We start from the raw sequence: 5,912 nt of genomic DNA, 5'->3' as shown, positions 1-5,912 counted from the left end.
TGTGTGTGTGTGTGTGTGCGTTTTAAAGTTTTACTTCCAGTTCCCTTTTGAACTGTTACCTCTCATCAAGTTCAACTTAATGTCATAAAATCCTGCGCTTCTACAGTTTCCAAAAAACTGTTACAGTACAAAGAATGTGTATTGTTGCTTCCCAAACCACTGTTGACCCTTAAGTAATTTGTGATGCACCATCCCAGTTAGGGAGATGAAAGAGCAGAAACGCAGCTGAACTTTGTTCTGCAGGGCACAGGACTACTGCGTCGTCAGCCCCAGACCGTTTTCAAGCCTGCACATTCACCCTATTTAATAAACATATTTAACAACCTTGTGCTGGGATTTGTAGTGGAAAATTTAAGTTGATTTGTCACTTACATTAGGATAGCGAATATAACAACATTTCAGATTTGTAGGTAATGATCTGTTTCCTTATTTGGCTTAATTTTTCTTATTTGTGTGTTATCCCTGTGCCTTCCTAAATATCACTAGATGCTTAGGGGATGTTACATGCACTTGTGTTAATTATTGAACAGTTCACCTGCCTTGTTATCTGTGCATCTGACATAGAAAGAGGTTAAAACTTGGCTGTGCCCAGAAACTAACACTTAATATTTTATAACCTAATTCAAGAGCCTATTAAGGGTGGCATGCATATGCTTATTACGTGTGCTTTCATTTGGTAAAGGCACCATGGTTGTAAAAGCCTCCTGACTTAAGCAAATTATCAAGTAATGTTTGTTGCATAAAGCCAGCCAAAGCTTACCTCATGTGTTAGGCAATTTAGAGGTATTCACAGAATTGGCGTCTGTTAAGTATGTGGGCACCAAAATTAAAGTGAGTCCTTTCATTTAGGTGGCTTGTTTATGCCCTACCTGGGGAGCAGTGGGGACACTTATTTACACAAAATCAGCATCTGTTTCTACCACCTAGAAATGCTTTATTGTTTGGGTGGGTGGGAGCATGTTAAATTTAACTGTTGAGGACAGGCACGGTGGCTCATGCCTGTAATCTTGGGGGGCCGAGGCGGGAGGATCACCTGAGGTCAGGAGTTTGAGACCAGCCTTATCAACATGATAAAACTCCATCTCTACTAAAAATACAAAAATTAGCCCGGGCGTGGTGGTGCATGTCTGTAATCCCAGCTACTCAGAGACTGAGGCAGGAGAATTGCTTGAATTGAGCCAAGATTGCACCACTGCACTCCAGCCTGGGTGGCACAGCGAGACTACATCTAAAAAAAAAAAAAAAAAAAAAGAAATTTAATGAGAAATTTGACTTGCACTCTGGCTGTGTAAAATGATCTCATAGCAAGTAGGTTTTTGAAGTACTCAGGGCTCAAATGAAGCTCTTATTTTTAAAGAAAGACTTGAAATAAGAGGCCTTGAGACTTGTTGCTGTTTAAAGGCAGTTTTGCAAAGTGAGCTTACCATTCCAACAAACTTTTTTTTTTTTTTTTTTTTTTAACTTTTGGGGTTTTTTTTGGCCAAATGGGAAATGGATGAAATAGTCTTGCATCCTTGTGGCTTTCTTTAAATTAAATGTCGATCCATCCCAACCTTCATTTTTAAAATAATTTGTTGCATGTTTGGGGTAATTAGAATGGTAACAGACAGATAAATAAGAATAATACATATACTGTTGAAAAAGTATACCAGATCACCAAATCTGAATATAAAGATTATGTTAATGTTTCCTGATACTTTGGATATTTTAGAAATCACAATTACTTTGTTAGTAAATTTTTAAAATAATTGCTTCTTAGTTTATTTACACAACAGCCTAACAGAAGCCTGGGTATTTTTCTAGGGCAGCAAGCTTATTAACTTCTCAGTGGATTTTAATTTTCCTAAGTTTATCATTGCTGTGGTTGTGAATTTAATTTAAGGTTGAAGTTAATGTGTAAGTAAATGCAGTGACATCACATTCCAAAATTATAAGATAATGAAATGGCCCATCAGAAACAGCAACCGTTTCACAAAGAGGGGCAAATGTTTGGTGCTTGGGGAAAACCATAATCATTAACCACATGGTGCTGGGATTAAATAGTAAGCAAATTCAATTAGTAAGTGCATCAAACATGGGAAAAAATTTAAAAATATAATACACATATATCTACCTCCTAGATTTAATAGATGTTGGTATTTTGCCATGTTTGCATCAAATTTCTGTCACTTGTTTTTAAGAATAAATGGTCCTGGCTGGGTGCCATGGCTCACGCCTGTAATCTCAGCACTTTGGGAGGCCAAGGCGGGCAGATCACCTGAGGTCGGGAGTTCAAAACCAGCCTGACCAACATAGAGAAACCCGGTTTCTCCTAAAAATACCAAAAAAATTAGCTGGGCGTGGTGGTGGGTGCCTGTAATCCCAGCTACTCGGGAGGCTGAGGCAGAAGAATTTCTTAAACCCGGGAGGCGGAGGTTGCAGTGAGGCAAGATTGCACCATTGCACTCCAGCCTGGGCAACAAGAGCGATATTCCGTCTCAAAAAATTAAATTAAATAAATGGTCCCATAAACAGCTGTCTGGATGCCTTCGCTCTTCCCATTTCCTCAGAGGCCTCCATAACCTGAAGTTATTCCTTCGCGTGTTTTCACACATTGGATGATCCATAAACAATTTATTGTATAAGATGTATTTAATTAAATATATATATTCTTGGGTTACAATTCTACATAAATGGCATCTCTTGTAATTACAATTTTTCCCTCCTTTCTTTCCTTTCTTTCATTTTTTTGAGACAGAGTCTTCCTCTGTCACCCAGGCTGCAGTGCATGGCACGATCTTGGCTCACCGCATCCTCCACATTTCAGGTTCAAGTGATTCTTCTGCCTCAGCCTCCCAAGTAACTGGGATTACAGGTGTGTGCCACCACACCCAGCGAATTTTGTATTTTTAGTAGAGATGGGGTTTTACCATGTTGGCCAGGCTGGTCTTGAACACCTGACCTCAAGTGATCCACCTGCCTGGGCTTCCCAAAGTGCTAGGATTACAGGCATGAGCCACCGCTCATGGCCTTGTAATTACAGTTTTTTAATGTGGTATTTTTATAGTTTATCCTACTTCATTTTCATATTTTACTACTGTATGTTATTTTGGTCTATGAATTAAACTAGAGTGTGTTTACAGCCATTCTTCTAATGGTGAACAGGTAGGTTGATTCTGGGACAGTCTTTATACTTGTGAGAGAGTTTCTTAAGGGGAGATACCAGGAAGTGACATTTCTGGGGCAAAGGAAAAAGAATGTCTTCAACTTTGCCATCCATTCTTTTTTTTTTTTTAAGTTAAAAATTCCTTAATTTTTTATTCCTGGTACCACTACCACAATTTACAGGGCAATATACCTGACGTAATGACAAGAAAAAGAAAAAAGACAAAGCTACAACAGATAAAAGACCTCCGGAATGTACATCTAATTGACACTACATTGCATTAATAGCTGCAGTTTTTGCAAACTGTGGCTATGACAGTCCTGAACAAGAAGGGTTTCCTGTTTAAGCTGTAGTAACTTTTCTGACTATGGATCATCGCTCCTTCTGTGGCAGATTTTTACAGTTCCTCTAATGTATTTGGGACGACTGTCTCAAAGTCACCTGCAGCTTTCCTGACAACTCCTCGCTCTCTCTCCTGCTAAGAACTGTAGCCCTTTTCTGCTGCCTTTAGAACCTTCTGCTACCATATCCACCACTTCCACCACCAGATCCATAACCACCACCGTAGGGACTGCCCGAGCTTCTTCCACCAAAACTGCCCCCTTTCATGGGTCCATAATTTGATTGCTGTTGTCCACTATAATTTCCAAAATCATTATAGTTCCCACCACCACCATAGTTACCACCGCCAAAATTTCCTCCTTTATTGTAACCGTCATATCCTCCACCACTGCCACCATATCCACCACCTTGGTTTCCATATCCTCCTGGTCCACCACCACCATGGCCCCCTCTACTACTATAACCAGGACCACCGCCATAGTTGCCACCATCACCTCCTCCATAACTACCCCTGCTGCCACCACCTCCCTCACCATAACCTCCTCTTCCACCAAAGTTTCCACCACGGCCGAAATTACCTCCACCACCTCCAGAGTTTCCTCCGCGACCCATAAAATTGCCAGATCCACCTCCACGACCTCTCTGTGATCCAGCAGACTGCATCTCTTGTTTAGAAAGGGCCTTTTTCACTTCACAATTATGCCCATTAATAGTATGGTGTTTCCGAACAACAATTTTATCAACTGTATCATGATCATCGAAAGTTATAAAAGCAAATCCTCTTTTTTCCACTCTGCCTGTCTTCCATAACTTCTATGGTTTCAATCTTGCCATACTTTTCAAAGTAGTCTCTCAAATTATACTCTTCCGTATCTTCTTTAATACCACCAACAAAAATTTTCTTCACTGTTAGATGGGCGCCAGGCTTTACAGAATCCTCTCTAGAAACAGCTCTCTTTGGTTCCACTACACGCCCATCAACCTTGTGTGGCCGAGCACACATAGCTGCATCCACCTCTTCAACACAAGAGTAAGTCACAAAACCAAAGCCCCTGGAACGTTTGGTTTGGGGATCTCTCATTACCACACAATCTGTAAGTGTGCCTCATTTCTCAAAATGTTCTCTTAAACTATCATCTGTAGTTTCAAAGCTCAGACCACCAATAAACAGTTTTCTCAACTGCTCTGGTTCCTTTGGATCATGGCCCTCCTCCCCCTGGCGGCGACGGTGACGGCCGGAGTCGGGCTGGGGGCGACCAGGCGGCGGTTTTACCTCCATTTTGAGACCGGACTCGCCTCTTCCAACTCGAGTTCAATCCCATCCATTCTTAAAGAACTTTCTCGAGTACTATAATCACTACTGTAATAACTTATAGTAGTGATTTTTTTAAGGCCACATTTTAATATCTATAATAGAAAATTTTTATAATGCTGGTGGATTGCCTGTGTGGGTGTTGAATAGTGTTTGTGTATAGTTTGTGTATTTTAATTTTGCCTGAAAGCAAATATAAAGTTATTCTCAATTTGCTATTAGGCAGTTTTTGTCCCTAGTCAAGAATTTTACATCTCTATTCTTGTTAATACTTAATAAAGCAAATATGTCAAATTTATTGAGATACAGTTTACATACAGTAAAATTTCCTGCTTTAAGTGCACAGTCCTATGAATTATGAAGAACACATACAGTCTTATAAACCCTATCCAATTAAGATGGAAAATATTTCTGTCACCCCTGAAAGTTCTCTTTTGCCTCTTTGTAGTCAGCCCTTTCTCTGCCTAGCACCTGGAAGTCACTGATCTCATTTCTGTCCTTACAATTTTGCTTTTTCATAATGCAGTATAAATGGAATCATACAATATGCAGCCTTTTTAAGTGTGGCTTCTTTCATTTAGCATAATGCTTTTGCAATTTCATGTTGTTGCATATAACAGGAGTTCATTCCTTTTTATTGATGAGTAGTGTCAATATACTTTTAAGAGTAATGCATCTATGAACAGAATTGAAGAAGGCTGAAATCTCACATCTCATCTGTTTTTCTGAACTTACCTGTTTTTCTCATGTTACTACTGCCACATTATGTAGCCTCATTACTGGAAGAATGGAATGTCAATTTCCGTAGTTAGAAAAGTAGGTTCGTTTGTAATCCTGTTACTTTTTAAATGTTATTTTGTTACTTCAGGATATAAAAGGTTATACATTAAACATTACTGTGTATACTACATGAGATTAGGACCAGTGTTGTCTTAGCCCAGTGTGCTCATTTGCTAGGGCCGCTTTAACCAGGTATCCCAGACTGGGTGGCTTGAACAAGACATTTCTTTTCTTTTTCTTTTTTTTTTTTTTTTTTTTTTTTTGAGACAGAGTTTCGCTCTTGTTGCCCAGGCTGGAGTGCAATGGCGCGATCTTGGCTCACCGCAACCTCCG

The 5,912-nt window shown here is 39.7% G+C and overlaps 1 protein-coding gene and 1 pseudogene across 4 annotated transcripts in view; one reads left to right on the top strand and one right to left on the bottom strand.

The window, feature by feature from the left end:
- The window catches only part of TMCC3 (transmembrane and coiled-coil domain family 3), a 311,857-nt gene that overhangs the window by 241,784 nt on the left and 64,161 nt on the right, over window positions 1-5,912 (top strand). The gene's annotated exons all lie outside the window — the stretch shown is intronic.
- On the bottom strand, window positions 3,558-4,766 carry LOC108294086 (annotated as a pseudogene).

The sequence above is a fragment of the Cebus imitator genome, unplaced genomic scaffold, assembly GCF_001604975.1.
Source record: "Cebus imitator isolate Cc_AM_T3 unplaced genomic scaffold, Cebus_imitator-1.0 Scaffold18, whole genome shotgun sequence".
Lineage (NCBI taxonomy): Eukaryota > Metazoa > Chordata > Mammalia > Primates > Cebidae > Cebus > Cebus imitator.
This window is presented reverse-complemented; position numbering and strand designations above follow the sequence as displayed.